General features: G+C 38.9%; 1 protein-coding gene across 2 annotated transcripts in view; it reads left to right on the forward strand.

Moving 5' to 3' along the window:
* Clic5 (chloride intracellular channel 5) overlaps positions 1–16,867 on the forward strand; it is a 157,707-nt gene that overhangs the window by 2,173 nt on the left and 138,667 nt on the right. The gene's annotated exons all lie outside the window — the stretch shown is intronic.

The following is a 16,867-nucleotide window of genomic DNA, read 5'->3' on the forward strand; positions in this document are numbered from 1 at the left end:
GCTCTTTCAGCACAATTATACCTGAAATTCTGATGGAGTAAAATGATTTCAGTAGTATTAAGGTGCTAATTTGTGTTAATGTTTAATACCTATGATACTGAAACAAAGTACGTTGGTGATCTTTGTATTAGACTGATATTATAATAAAGATTATGAATATTGTCAAATGTAAAATAAGATTCAGAGCTAAACAGATCATCCTTATTAATCAAGATGGCAACTCCCTTTTCTCCAACCTCTCGCCAATATACACAATATTCCTCTTTTCATGAATTTCTTAATATGAAGACAAAATTAGAATTAAATTAATTTTATTCTTATCAGTCCGTATGAATTTCTGGTCCATATCTTACTAGTGTCCAATAATACATCTAGTGAAATACACCTTAATTGATAAAGTCTGCTGTATACTTTACTTATTTTGTGTATCTGTACTATGAGGTTTTCTTTGGGTTTTTTTTTTGTTGTTTTTTTTTTGAGACAGGGTCTTACTGTTTGAACCAGGCTGACCTCAAACTCTTATCTCCACTTCCCAAGTGTTGGGATTATAGGCATTACCTACCATGACCAGTTCTATGAGATATTTTTGAAAAGTGCTTAGCAAAGTTCAGTTTATTATTGGGTATCTACAAACTTTGCCTGGTACTGTGCTCAACACTAGGGAGGAAGGGATGTGTGAGTTGTGATTCTTACTCTCAAGAAATCAACAGCATGGTGCAGGAAACAGATTTTCATTCAGTAAATTGTCATACAACATAGTAAAGACTGAAATGGAAGATTAGAGGAATGCTGTCAGTGTTCAGGAAGGAATGCCCAGGTACTCACACAGGAGTCAGGAGAGGATCCACGGGTAAATTGAAGCAACTCTCCCACTTCTGTGTCCACATCAACACCGTGTCATACATAGTGTGTGAGCTAACTTTGTAAGAAGTGAAGACTAGATGTGTTTCTTCTCAGGAAAGAAGCATCCATCCATGCCAAGTCATGCAACAGGCAAGGTGGGTCATCATTTTCATCAACATCATCGTGACCCAGCAAGACATGCATGGTCTGCGAACTTGGAAAAGTGTGATCTCACCAGCAATCGGCCCAGCACTGTCGTTGAGCCAAACAGAAGTAGAAGGAAAAAGGAATGTTGGCTTCTCCATCTGGTACCAACAATAGAAAACTGCCCTGCAGTAACAGGGGATTCCTAAGTTATTTAAGATCCTGTAATGCAAATATTGGACTTAATTAATTCTTTAAGTTGATTTTTTTTTTTTGTAAAGTAACATTAACCATAGAATGTATTGACCTCAGCTCCCATGTGTGAACTTTTTTGGAAGGAGACTCAGCAGCTTTCTATAATGAGAACTGTAGTTATAATTCCTGCTTTCCAACCCCACACTCCACCCCACACAAACTGGGTCTCTTTATTCAATGCTGAATGGAAGTGCCATATGTGTAAAACAAGACCTACTCTGCTGTAGTGTGAATGGAGAGTCAGAATGTGACCTGCTCCAGCTCCTTCCTCCTCCCAGCAATGTAGAAGGGGTGCTAGAACCTACACTGGAGGGGCTTATGGCTCTCCATCTTCTTCCCAGTACCTATGGTTTTGCAGTCCTGAGTTTCCTTCTGAGACTTTTTAGTGTTAACCACCTGGGCTGCAGTCACACCTACATTCACTTGGGCATGTCCCACCTGCTGAAGACATAGCAATGAAAAAGTCATGCAGTTTTGTAACTATATGTTCAATCAACATAGTTTTGAGGTTCAACCCCTTCAGAGTATTGATTACTTAATCAGTTGAAACATATCACTTATTTATTCCTTCAACAGATAGTGTGCTAGGCAGCAGGTTGATGACAATGAAAACAATGAAAATTTTGCTCTCCCACACTTTGCATTGTAGTGGGAAGGACAAGTGACAGATAAATAAATAAGTAAATATAAAATGTGACCAGAACCAAAGAGAGTAGATTGGACACACTAAGTTATCCAGGACACTCTCCCATTTAAGATGCTTAATTTAATGACATATGATGCCATGTTGAGTATCATTCTGAAAAATAAGACATGAACATTTTGGGGGCTATCATTCTGCCTCCTTCAGTGGGATGGAGCAGGGAGGTCAGGAGGGGAGTGAAGAGGCAGCATGGTTTGAGTACAGAGAGCTGGGGGTGAGTTAATGAGAAATGGATGAGGTTGGAGCCAGGGAGTGACACAGGTCATGTCCATCCCTGAAGGACTTTCATTTTTAGTGATTCGAGCAGTCTTTGGATGAGTTTGACAAGAATATCCGGGTTGCCTTTTTTTTATAGCAGTGGAAAAGGGTAGAGGTAGAAATGATAAGAACAGTTCAGAGGCGATGGAAATCTTCAGACAAGAGGTGAGAGTGTATTAGCTTTCCATGACAGCATAGGAGGTAGCACGAGGTAGGGATTGGATTGTTTTGAAGAGAGAGCCCAAGGGTGTTGCTGTAGGAAAGAAGAGAGCCAGGGATGACAGGTCTTAGTCAGAGATACTGAGGGAATGGAGGTATCTCAGCCATGGACTCTTTCTCAGGGAATGTGTGACTGAGAAACTAGACCTTTCCTAATTGTGTCAATGTGTATATGGAGAAGGAGGGATGGAGACGTGGGAGGCAGAAAATCATTCTCATATTTAGTTAAATGCAAGGGAAAACAAGTGATCTGATAATGGTTACTGCAAAGGAAAATAATATAAATAAACATGTGCATATCGTTGATATCATTGATGATAGAATCTTGAATATATGTTAGAACAGGTTTTGAAACCTGGCTTAGGAAATCAGTTTTCATTAAGCATTGTAGCTTCTCTTCATCTCAGTTTCCTCACTGGTAAAATGATACATTCTTTATAGGGTCATAATGATAAGATAGCACATATAAATTGCTTAGTGTAGCACCAGACATATAGTGAATACCAATATGTAGTAGCCTAAGTTATTATTTATTGTAATGGATTTGGACTTTGTTTTAAGCACAATGCTTTGTTTTTAGTGAACATTCAATAAAATCCTGTTATCTTATTCTAACATGAACAGTGGAAGAAAACACTTGCTGGTCAGGGAACTGTAACATATCTTGACAATGATTTGGTATGAAATATTCCTGGATCTAAATTTCTTCATCTTTGCAACACAACCCCTTTCAACAATGCAGTCCTTGATCCCAAAGTACACAGCTCTTTATCAGGGTGCACATATATGGAGCTATATATCATCCACTGTAGAAGACTGGCAACAATTACTAGCTCTAGGTTTGGGTGTGGTTAGAAGCACTGACACGAAATCAACATTCTGTCCATCCTCAGCTCACATAAAGCTTATCTCTTGGAAAGTGTCTGCAAGGTCATGATCTGCAGAATCAACCTCTGATTAGGACCTCACAGGGTACACATGTAGGAGCACACAAATTGTGCATGGAACAAATTTAGGGGGTGCTAAATTTTTCATAGAAAATGTATGTTGCCCAGAAGTCAGGTAACACAGCAGGAACAGCTATATTTAGTGTGTCTTTGCCTTATATCCCAGAATTGTCTTTCTAAAGAAGTAACTTACGACTTTGCTCAGCATAGTAGAAAGTATCATAAAATTGTAGTCATTATTATTGCTATAGAACAGGAGCCTGATGTGGCTATCATGGAATCCAAGATGGGGTATTCAACATAATTCATATGGTTTTAGAATATTAGAATTAAAATAAAATAGTAGCATTTCTATTTTTATTTAATCATCTTAAACATTAGTATTTTTTACATTTTATAGTTTGTTCAGTATATTTTTATAGTACATTAATATAATTTGTAAGTGAATTAATGTACACATATTGTTGGTAAATGTTTAGCTTTCCTTCCTTGTCTGGTGTCATCTGGGGGACTGGGGCTCTTTCCTTGGCCAAGACGTAATGAGAACAGTTCTTTTTTGTTTTGTTTTGTTTTATTATTCATATGTGCATATAAGGTTTGGGTCATTTCTCCCCCCTGCCCCCACCCCCCTCCCTTACCACCCACTCCGCCCCCTCCCTCTCCGCCCCACCCCCTCAATACCCAGCATAAACTATTTTGCCCTTATCTCTAATTTTGTTGAAGAGAGAGTATAGGCAAAAATAGGAAGGAACAAGTGTTCCTGGTTGAGATAAGGATAGCTATACAGGGAGTTGACTCACATTAATTTCCTGTACATGTGTGTTGCCTTCTAGGTTAATTCTTTTTGATCTAACCTTTTCTCTAGTTCCTGGTCCCCTTTTCCTATTGGCCTCAGTTGCTTTTAAAGTATCTGCTTTAGTTTCTCTGCGTTAAGGGCAACAACTGCTAGCTAATTTTTTAGGTGTCTTACCTATCCTCACCCCTCCCTTGTGTGCTCTTGCTTTTATCATGTGCTCATAGTTCAATCCCATTGTTGTGTTTGCCCTTGATCTAATGTCCACATATGAGGGAGAACATACGATTTTTGGTCTTTTGGGCCAGGCTAACCTCACTCAGAATGATGTTCTCCAATTCCATCCATTTACCAGCGAATGATAACATTTTGTTCTTCTTCATGGCTGCATAAAATTCCATTGTGTATAGATACCACATTTTCTTAATCCATTCGTCAGTGCTGGGACATCTTGGCTGTTTCCATACTTGCCTATTGTGAATAGTGCCGCAATAAACATGGGTGTGCAGGTGCCTCTGGAGTAACCTGTGCCACAGTCTTTTGGGTATAGAGAACAGTTCTTTGTAGGAGTTTTCATTAGCAACACATCCAATCCATTTGCCATGGATGTAAACAAAGACCTATCATTGCAAGTGAGATACTATGAAGTTCCACTGAGGAACTGAAGGGAAGGAAGCTGGATTTGTTTGCTGAGACCTGGCTCAGCTGAGGAAGTAGAATAGTGGTCCAGGCCATGGGCTCTGTATAAACAGAGGCAAGAAATGCACATGCACACAACTAGATCCACATGGGTGAGTATACAGAAGGTCCACACAGGGGTGCAGAGAAGATGGTGAGACTGAAAAACTAAGAACAATGTCTTGTACTGCAAACTAAGGGGCTCAGATTTTATCCTGAAGCAATGGAGAATAATAGAGTGTTTCTGAAGAGTATGTCATGAGCAAAACTGTGTTTAAGGTGATGGATAGGCAAATAAAAAGGCATTTCCACCTGCCATCTAGAGCAGGACCAAGACGTCTATCATGCTTCATTTCTAAGATTAGTTCAAGGATTTAGGTGTAAACGCCTTTTGTATAATTAGACTTTATTTTTTCAACTGACCATCTATATATGTCCAAATATTTGGACCCTATCTTCACACAGACAAAATCCTTTGGAAAAAGCTAGCCAGTGGGATGCTGATTTACAGATTATCTGTGTGTGTGTGTGTGTGTGTGTGTGTGTGTGTGTGTGTGTATAGTTACTTTATATTTTGTGGGGTGAGGAAAAATTCATGGATTCAGCACAAAGTAGCGACTGTTGTTAGTTTGGCATAGTTTGCAGTAACAAATGAGTCTGGTGGCTCTGGGATGGCCTGGCTTGACTACTCCAAAACTGTCTGGAAGTAGAAGCCTTCCAGGTCTTCCCATTCCAAGATCCTCTAAGACTAGCCTGCTCTAACATCGCTAATAAGGACATGTATCAAAGTGTGTCCCTGGAAACATTTTGTGAGAAGATACATGTCTGAGCCTGTCTCATGGGCACATTGTCCTTTCATAGAACCAACAAATCATATACAAACGAACCAATGAGCAGGTATAAACAAAAATTTATATTCTTGTCATAACTTGTTAATTAGAGTGCTGGGCACACAATCAAGACCCAAGTTTATTCACAACCACATTTTAGATGCCCATGTGAACTGGTTTGTTTTGCAAATCAACGCCTTCAGTCAAAGAAATCCAGTACTGTGACAAGAGCATTGAAAATCAGAGAAGTCAAGCAACTTGCCTGAAGCTATCTGCAAATTAGTGGCAAGCTAATGGGAACTTTCCATGCAGGGCACTTTCCTTTGTATTGGCATTTGGCTAGATGATCATCTGTGTGCATCAGGAGGCTCAGAAACATTCCAGAATTCTGTGCAAAATGTTCGGTAGCAGATGACCTTAGAAGGGTCCAGTAGTCTCAGAATTGTTAACTATCACCATGGCACATTCCTCTTTCTCTATCAGTGTACTTCTGCCTTGCAGCCCATGTGGCAGCAGTAGAACAGGTAAGGGCATAGCCCGGCCTCTTGTCTTTTCCATGCAGTCATCTGCCTGTTCTAAGACTTTTCCACATCTTGAGCAACCCTCTCAGAAAGGCTTAAAAAAAGTAAGAAGCATTGTCCAATCAGCATATGGGAATTATGTCAGCCCTGAAAATTAAAGGTGATGTGATGCTCTGAAATAAATACCCCTCAAAACTAGGATCCATATTATTTCCAAGGAATATTTTGAGTATGTTTTTCCCAAGAGATACAGACATGTCAATTCATCCACAACTAATCTCACCTCCTTGGTGGATGGTATCACTAAATGTTCAAACTAAAATTTTAGTGCCATTTAGATTTCTGTTTCTTCTGTACCCTCCAACAGTCCAACTAATTTCATCTCCTAAAATGTTTTCTTTATGTTGGCTACCACTGGCCACTGCCATGTTAACCATAGGCATTCAAGTTTTCACTCTTCCTCAAAATTCATCTTCCTCCCAAGAGCCCCCAGCTGACCACGAGAGTGAGCCACTCATGCTTCTTCAGAGCATGGCAGAACATGTCAGTCTTGACCTTCTAGCTAGGCAATGGCTGTTACTGTCTCCAGGAAGAAGCCCAGGATGGAGAGAAGGCATCAAAAGGCATTTATGGCCTACCAGGCTTTTAACCCGATCCATTACTTACCACTCCTCAGACACTCTTGTCTTGAATAACATCACCTTGCCTATCTTTCCTGCATATGTGTTGTCATTTCTTGACTCTCGGCCTTTGCACAAGCTATGCTCTTTCCAATGACTTCCTTCCTGGGATGGTCAGTCCACTCAGGTCCAGCCCAGAAGTCACCTCTTGAAGAAGGCTTTCCTGGTCCCCCAGGCAGGGCTGGGCTGGATCTCCTCTCTGTTCCTTCATTGTTCTTAACTCAGTGTATTAGTTTGCTTGGGATGCCATGACAAAGTCTGCAAATTAGGTTGCTTAAACATTAGCAACATACTTCTCACAGTTCTGGAGGTTAGAAGATGTAAGCAGGGTTGGTTTCTAGAGGCCTGTCTCCTTAGTTTGTAGATGGCCATCTTCTCTTTATTTCTTCATGGGGTCTTTCCCATGTTCATGTTTGTGTCCTAATTTCCTCTTCTTAGAAGAACACCAAGCACTTTGTGTTACGGCCACTCCAATAACTTCATTTTAACATTTTTACCTTTTCAAAGACTCTGTTTCCAACAATACTTAAATCCTGAGATACTGGGGATTAGAGCTTCAACATATTAATTTTCAGGGAACACAATTCAGCCCATAACACTTCATATTATAATTTTCTCTCTCTCTCTCTCTCTCTCTCTCTCTCTCTCTCTCTCTCTCTCTCTCTCTCCTGTCTCTCTCCTCTCTCTACTACTATGCTTGAACCCAGGGCTTTGTACATACTAGGCAAGGGCTCTACCACTGAGCTACATCCCCAAGCTCTCTAGCTATGAACTCTTGAAGGAAGGTCTGCCTTTTGTTCATTCTCACATACCTGGTCTATGGCATGCTTAAATGATGATTGGATGAAGGAAGGAGGTAGGGAATAAGTCACCCCCAAGGATCTTCAGGGAGTGGGGAAAGTAGATAGAAGACTTGAGCCAAAGGCCTGAGAAGTACTCCAAGGCAACTCAAACTGTATGACTTTTATAAAGCTGCTTTAACAAATTACCACAAAGTTGATGGCCTAAAACAATGGAAATAAGAGCCAGGAGTAGTGGCACATGCCTGTAATCTCAGTACTCTGGAGGCCAAGGCAGAAGAATCCCAAGTTCAAAGCCAGCCTAGGGCTGTCTCAAAAAAATTTTTAAAACCAAAATTTAAAAAATGGAGATTTATTCTCTCACAGTTCTGGAGGCCAGCATTTTAAGTTAAGATAATGGCTACCTTCAAAGGCTCTGCTGAAGCATTCTTCTCCTTTTCCAACCTTTGGGAAGCGCCACCCTTTGGCCTATGGCTGCATTGCTCTCTGCCTTGTATCTATTTCCCCTTCCCTTCTCTTACAAAGACTTGTCATTGGGTTGAGGACCCACCTTAATCCAATTATGAGCTCACCTCAAGATCCTTATTTTAAGGGATTTAAGATCTACTACTCTACTCTATCTAGTTTGATCCTTTTTGCAAATAAGATAAATCTTCATGATCCAGGTGGACAAATATTTTGGAGGGCTGCTTTTCAACCCACCACACCCTATAGGAAGTGAACCTCTGGACCCAGGCAGCAACTCCTAGGATCTGTATTTCCCCCAAATGCAATGGATTCTTGAGAATTCAGGGAACTGTTTGTACCTTCATCTCCTTAATTTTCAGACTTTCATGAAAATGCCTGCCACATTCCTATCACCATCCTGAAGCTGGGTGGAAAGTCAATATTCTGAGTGCCCAATTTGATTTTCTGGGCTCTGAACAGATGTGGGAGTCAGGACTTGAGGACTCACACAGAAATCCTGGATAAACACTGTGAGAGGAGCTTACTGCAGAAACAGAACCACCGTAACTAATTGAACGCATCCTTGCTCTTGGGCCTGCCTTTGTGTTTCTGCATTGATGTGATCTACCAACTACTGTTCAGTCAACAGACAGAGAAGCCAAACTAAACACAGAGAACTGGAGAAAGTGAACAGTATCAACCCCTTGGGGAGAGAGCATCAACCAGCACAAAGCTAGAACCATTCTCCAACCATATTCTCTCAGACACCCCCGTTCCATTTCCCAAGGCAAGCCATTATAAAAATTTCATGTGTTTGCGTCCTGAGATTTTTTTTTTAATTTGTACTCAGATTTTGGGAAATGAGTATAAATTTTTATATTTGAAATTCTTTTTGTTTTTTCTTTTATTTAATATGGCTAGTATTACACTACATATCGTATTATGTACCTTGGTTTGAGGAACCAAACTTATTGACATTTAATTTATATACTTGAAAATTCACAATTGAAGTGTACACTTCAGTGAGTATTGACAAATGTGTATAGTCATATAATCACCACCACAACCATGATACAAAACATTTCCATTGTCTCAGAAAGTCCCCATCCAGATACTTCCTAACTCCTGGAAGCCAGTGATCTCCATTTATCTCTATAGTTTTGTCTTTTTAAAAAATATCATATAAGTGGGATGAACCTCTGTGTAGTCTTGTGTGTGTGTGGTTTCTTTCGTAATGCTTTGGAATTCATCCATGCTGGCACATATACCTGCAGTTTTTCTACCACCATTAGTATTCCATTGAGTGAATATACTACGATTTGTTGATGTATTCAGCAGTTGATGAGCACTTGGATTCTTTCCTGGATTTGGGCTATTAAAAATCTGGCTGCTATAATCATAAGCTTTCATGTTACTTATGCTTTAATTTCTCTTGGGTAAATACGAGTGGAATCATTAAGGCACATGGTCAGTGAATAACTCTTTCAAAAACTTCCAGATTGTGTCAAAGTGACTGTCAAAATTTCTATGAGATTTCTGATTGCTTCCTTTTCAGCTCTTGGCATTGTCAGACTTTTACATTGTAGGAATACAGGTAAATGTACAGTAGCTTTTCGTTGCAGGCTTAATTTCCTTTTGTGTGTGTGTGTGTGTATTTATTAGTCATCTTGGGTCTTCCTTGGGGAAGTATTTATCCAAATATTTACTTGTTATTATCACTTTAGAATTTTGTCTTCCCACTACTGAATTTTAAAAGTTTTTTTATATATTCAAGAAATTTCTTTTTCTTTCTTTCTTTTTTTTTTTTTTTTGCAGTACTGGGGCTTGAACCCAGGGCCTTCACCTTGAGCCACTCCATCAGCCCTGTTTTGTGTAGGGTTTTCAAGATAGGGTCTCGCAGAACTATTTGCTCATGCTGGCTTCGAACCATGATCCTCCTGATAGCTGCCTCCTGAGTAGCTAGGATTACAGGCGTGAGCCACCAGAGCCCAGCTATATATTCAAGTAATTTCTTTCAGGGATAAATGTTTTTCAAATAGTTTATAAGTCTGTGGCTTGACTTTTTACTTTTATAATAGTGTATTTTTGAAGAGCAGAATTTTTTTCTCTTCATGAAGTTCCTTGTCTTAGTCTATTTTTTGTTGCTATAACAAAATACCTGACACGGGATAGTGTATAAAGAAAGGACATTTGTTTGGTTCACAATTCTGGTGGCTGGGAGTCCAATCAGCATGGTGTACCATCTAGTTCTGTCACAACATGGTGACGTAGAAGGGAACCAGCTGTGTGGCGTCAGGAAGCAAGAGCTGAAGAGCCAGGATCGTTCTGGTGTAACCCAGTCCTGTAATTAATGCAGAGAACTGCATTAATCCCTCCTGAGGGATTAACTGTAATCGAACCCTGTCTTAAAGGCACCACCACTTCAAACTATTACAATGGAGACCAAGCTTCTTGCTTGATAAATCTTTGGGGGAGACACTGAAGCCTTATCCAAATCACAACATCTGTCTGTCAATTTTTTCCATAATTTGCACTTTATGTGAAATGTTTGTCTAACCCAAGGCCATAGGATTTTTTATGTTTTCTTCTAGAAGTTTTACAGATTTAATTCTGTGATCCATTTTAACTTCATTTCATATATAATACAAAGTCCATATTTATTTTATTTTATTTCCTTCCTTTTTCTTTCTTTCTTCTTTCTCCCTTTCCTTTTCTTTGCCCTTTCTTTCTTCCTATTATTTGAAATACATTAGTTGAGTTTCAAATGTTAAACCAACCTTGCATTTCTGAGATAAATCCTTCTTAGTCATGACTTACTATTTTAATTGATTTCTAAGTTTGAATATGTGTACATGAAGAATTTTTTTTCAGTCCTAGGAATCAAACTGAGGGTCTTGTAGTGCTCTGTATCCCTCCCTGTCCTTTATAAGGAATATTGGTCTTTAGTTTATTTTACTTTTTTTTTGCCTGGTTTTGGTGTTAGGAGAACACCAAATAGAATGAGTTGGGTATATATTTCCTCTTCTATTTCCTGAAAGAGTTCTATAGAATTGGTCTTATTTCTTTCTAAATACCCTAGTAAGATTCACCAGTGAAATTATTTTCACTACAGATTTCTTGGTGGGAGGTTTATAGGATCATTCAAGTTATCTCTTTCTTTCTCAGTGAGTTTGATAATTTGTGTCCTTTGAGTTATTTGTTGTTTTATCTAAGTTGCTGAATTTATTGTTAAGTTTCTCTCCTCCTTATGTTCATGTTTGCATATATCATATTAAGCATATGATATATATTTATATAGCATTTTAATGTCCTTATATACTAATTTTATCATCTTAGTCTATGGGTCTCTATTGACTGACTGATTTTTCCCTTGGTTATGAGTTGCACCTTGCTAGATACTTGCATACTCTAGTACTGTATTTTGGCTTCCAGTCATAAGATTGGGTACTGGATTTTGCTGTATTCTTTTAAATAGTGTTTGGCCTTATTCTAGGATGCAGGTTAAGTTACTCAGAATGAATTTGATCTTTTTGAGCTTCTCTGAAACTGTGTAAAGGTGGGTTCAGCAAAGCACTCATCTGGAGTGAACTTGGCTCCATTTCTGAAGCAAGTATCCAGTGGAGGACTCCACCCAATGCCTTGCATACTAGATGGTCTTTTCACTCTGCTTTCTAGAAATACAAACTGTTAGTGGTCCTATGTTAGATCTTGGGATTGTTTCTCCTTCTCCTTTCCAGTTCTTTCCTCACAGGTGGTAGTTTCCTCATATGCATGAACAGATCTGGATTTAGCCAAAGATTAGATTACTGCAGATCTACAGAATATGCTCTTGATCTCTTAGATCTGCAAATTCTGCCTTGACCTTCTCAAACTTCAAACGCTATTGTCTGCCTAACTCAGAAAGATTGCCAGTCTCTATTTGGGTCCTGTGGTACCTGTTCCTAATGTTTAAAAATACTGTTTCATATAGTTTCCCACTAGGAATGTTCTAATTGTCAAGGAAAAATTTGATTTCTTTTACTCCATCCTGACCACTTGCTGAGGTTGTTTCAACTGACTTTAAGATCTTTTTTAAAGTTGATTCTCCTTTCTTTCCAGAATATTGGCTCCTGCATTTCAAGCTTGAGTTAGAATTTGGAGTATAGTCACAAAGCCCAACTGGACTAAAACCTAATAATAATGACATTCAAGTGATGTTGTGGGGATGACAGTTAAAGCAAAATACTTTGGACTCTGGAGAAAGCTTTTGTTCTGACCCTTCTTTTCTTTCTCTTTTAAAGTTACCCTGTTTTTGCAGTATTTTTGTCTTACACCTTAAGTTCTCAGCAATGAGGAAATAGAAAAACAGGAGTCTCAGCCAATTATTCACTGATAAAAGCATTAACGTGATATCATCTCATCTAACTTCTTACTATTCAAACCTCTGGTGACATGAACTCCTTTGGAAAACCCTAGGAAAAGTGGACCTTATTACTACCAAAATGGAATCCCTCTCTCAAGCTATATTACCGTACCTGGTCTCAATATCCAGAATCCATTTGTGGTATGAACTGTAATGTGTACATGGAAAAGACACGTTGACTGGCAGCTCTGCTGAATGACACTCACCCTGTGAGTAGAACATGTCTTTTACACCTGAAAGTAAGTGATTTATTGTAAGGACAGAGATAGAAATCTGGGCTGGAAACTGTGCCCCAATTTTATGCTTTAAAAATCACAGCACTGTCCCTTTCTTGCATGAGCTTTAGGGTCATCAGCTGTGCCAGACCTGTCAGAAGCCATGGGTCTCTAATTATGGTGCTTGGCAGGCAACAGTAACATGGCAACCACTGAAATAAATCAGAGAATACATTGTTTAGGAAACAATTAATGTTCCTAGGTTTCAATGATCACACCCACAAGGTAAACATGTAAGGTGGTAATAAATAACTGGCAAGAGTGCCTATTGTTCCTTAAACTACAGCTGCATGACTTTTCCCTCTATTGAATTATTGCTTTTCTATTCTTCTGTGGTGGTAAGAAAGGAAGGAATATGGCCGGTAGTCTTTTAATATTTACAATTGCAACTCCCTTTAAATTGGCTTGGTTCTTCTAGAACTGCATTATTCAAAATGGTAGCCATTAGTCACATGTGGCTATTTCAGTCTAAATTAATTAGCATGAAATCAAATAAAATTTCAATTCTTTAGTCACACTCCCCTGTATTTCAAGTGCTCAGCAGTCATGTGACTAATGATGACTATAGTGGGAAATGCAAAGAAACAACACACCTGTCTTCATAGAACATTCCAAGGTCAGTGCTGTTGAAGGGTGACTAGATCCGTGTTCAAATTTGGCACGAAGACCTGTCAGTTATGTGAGCATTGGTCCTTCTCTGGGCCTTTATTCTTGTCTGAAAATAAAAGGTGGGGTGATTGAGTTTAGTGAGACAGATGATTGTTCAAGCCCACAAAGTAAAGAAACTACTAGTGAAAATCATCCATGTTGATAAGCAGTATCTATGGTAAAAGGTTTATGAATTCATTGCTTTTAAAAGCTAACTATTAAAGCAAAGATCTACAACTATAATCAGCCTGGCCTATTTCAATAAAGCTGTGGATATCCATTTGCCGTGCCCGTTGAGAGTCTCTCTGAGCAAGCGGGCTCTATCAATGCTGCGGAAACCTTGAAGAGTGAAGATAATGCCCTTCTAGCTCCTACAGCCAAATGCTTAAGTTATGGGCATTTTGCCTACAAGATAAAAAGTTAGCCTTCTTCATTTGGCACACAAAACCTTCCACAGTAAGATACCAAACTTGATTCTTAATAGTATGTACTCACTGCTCCCTCCCTCCCCCACCCTCCAATGATTTGCAAATCCCAAATACCCTCAGATCATTGCCATAACCTGCTTCAGAGCAACAGAGGTCTGAATCTTTTGCTCAGTCATCCTTCTCCTCAGCCAAAACAACCTATACAATAGTCAGTGACACTAAAGAATTATTGATAATCGCAAAGAAACTTGCTAAGTTAAAGCAGAGAAGATAACCTTCCCTGGAGTAGGGGAAGGAGTTATTACAAATACCCAAAAAATATGAAGGTAAAGACTGAGAAATTCTTTTGTGAGTATAGTGAAGTCTTATTCCATAATAAAAAATTTATAGCTTCAAGAATGAATCTCTGATTGATTTCCTATTTTTTCCTATATATCCATTTAATACATCTCAAATCAACAGGTTGATAAATCTTTATTGAGCCTAAATTCTGTACCTCATGTGCAGTGTGAGAGGTAGAAAAATAGTAAGGTAGAGACCCTTTCTGTGAGGCACTGATCAGTTAGTTCAGGAAGAAAAGTTAACACCATATAGAATTTAGAAATTAATTCTACATTTCTGGTAGAGTCAGTCTCTGGAATATGTGAGGCAGATTTCTAACTATGCACAACAGAGTTGTAACTCTAAAGCAGAAACTGTAGTGCTGCAAAAGTAGAGCAAAAAACACTTTATTTTAATTTCAACTTTGTGTCTCCGGGTCTTTAAATCATTTAGTATCTACTGTATGCCAAGTATTTTGCTTGGTTACTGAAGTTAAAAAATACACAAGAGACTTGCTAGCATTCTCAGTATAGATGAGAGGAGGGATTGCTGCCATCCCCCCAAACAGAACAAGGCCCTGTGGGGTGATGATGTGTGGGGAAGGAAGAGGAAGAGAAAGCCTGGGAAGTTTTCACAGCTCAATACATGAGTGGTAGAAAGCCACTCATAAGCCAGTAGAAATTCAGGTAGAGCAGAAGAAGGGAAGGCGAAGCAGGTTGTAGCAATTATCTGAGTGTATTTGGGATTTACAAATCACTCAGAGGGTATTGGAGGGAGCAGTGAGTAGATACCATTGAGAATCAAGTTTTATACCTTACTCTGGAAGATTTTGTGTGCCAAATGAAGGAGTCTAATTTTTTACCTTGTAGGCAAAATTTCCAAAACTTAAGCAGAATAAGAGATGCACAGAGTTATCTCAGACATGGTGAGAAGGGTGGAAGCAGGTGAACAAGTTATCAGACCAAGATAAAGCATGTGCAGCATATACCATAGGAGAGAGGTGATGAGGCTTTCAACTAATACAAGACGTGGAAAAATGCAGTGAGGACGATTTTGGAAAGAATTTAGAAGGTAGACCTTTTGAGACTTGGTACCCAGTTGAATATGGAAGGTTATGTGGATTATGACACCATTAATTGAGAAGAGTAAGTGTTGGGAGGGGGTGAGGGACAGGTTGTTTTCAACATTATCATGTGCCCTTGGACTATGTAGTTTGATTGGCCCAGTATGCAAGAAAACATATAGATAAGACATTAAATACAGGATCAACATCAGAGAGAGGGATTTCGTTGGCTTGTACAGATAATAATGACAGTCATTAATGTAAACAGGTTCACACCAGAAAGGAGTGTAATATTGGGGAATAAGGCTTTCAGTGTACATTGTACACAATGGTATGACAACAAATGATTAGTAATAATAAATGATTAGTTTCTGGTGGAGAGAAACTCTTATAGCATTTGTTCATTTCAAGCTACCAATGTGGTATCACTAGGCAGGGAGTTGGAAAGAGTCACACAGTTGGCTCTCAGGAGCTAGGACAAGCTGTTCCTCATACCATCAATGTGCAGATTCTATCAAACACAAGAGCACTTGGGTAAGGCAGAGAAGAGCTAGCATCCAGTAAAATCTACCCAAGAAGCCAGGTGAATGCAGGGTTGCCTCTGTGGGGAAGGGGCGTCTTATTCTGCAGGAAGGGGATTGCTAATTCTGAACCCAGAGTCCAATAGGGGTAAGGATGAGTCCTTAAGGAGCACCACTATTTGTACAATGGGGAAAGAAGACCCACCAGAAAAAAACAAACAATAAAATGGACAGACAGGCTGAAATCCAAGCACTGCCCCTTTCTAGTTTAATGTCTTGATCAAGTAACTTAACATTTTTGTGCCTCAGTTTCACTATTTTAAAAATTATAGTAAAATACAAATAACATAAAATTTAACATCTTAACCATTTTAAAGTATACAGTTCGGTGGGTTTAAATACATTTGCATTTGCATTGCTGTGTTATCATAACCACCACATACCCACAGAACTCTTAACAACTTGCAAAACCGAACCTCTGTGCTAATTAAACAGTTCTGCTTCTCACAGAGCCTGGAAGCAACCATTCTAGTTCCTGTCTCTATGAATTTGACTATACTATAATAAGGAGCATTATATAAAAGTTGCACCAGTTTTCAATGATAATGATATCTTTCTTGTAAGGTGATTGTAAGGATTCCACCTAAGCTCACAGAGCATTTAATACGTACATAGCACAAAAGACACATTCGATAAAGGATAACTATCCTTTTACTATGTTAAAAAAAAACAACTCTGAATTAGACAGTTAAGGGGTACACAAAGATAACAAGATACTCTGCTTCAAGGATCTCCAACTCAGAATGAAAGATTACATATTTAAAGACAAGTACTATAAATTCAAGCAGTGAAATTTTTCAGAATAAAGGTTCTTTAGGAATTTAGAAGGGGAAGATAGTATTATTGGCTAAGAAGATCAGAGAAAATGTCACAGAAAAGGAAATATTTCTTTGGAGAACCGGATCCAATGGGAATGGCAAAGGAACACTTCATGGAGAGAGACTGTGCATGTGTTGCCATAACAAAGTAACACACCAAGTGGTTTAAACAACAGAAATGTATTTTCTCACAGTTCTGGAGACTCGAAGTTC

The sequence above is a fragment of the Castor canadensis genome, chromosome 8, assembly GCF_047511655.1.
Source record: "Castor canadensis chromosome 8, mCasCan1.hap1v2, whole genome shotgun sequence".
In the NCBI taxonomy this organism is placed as follows: domain Eukaryota; kingdom Metazoa; phylum Chordata; class Mammalia; order Rodentia; family Castoridae; genus Castor; species Castor canadensis.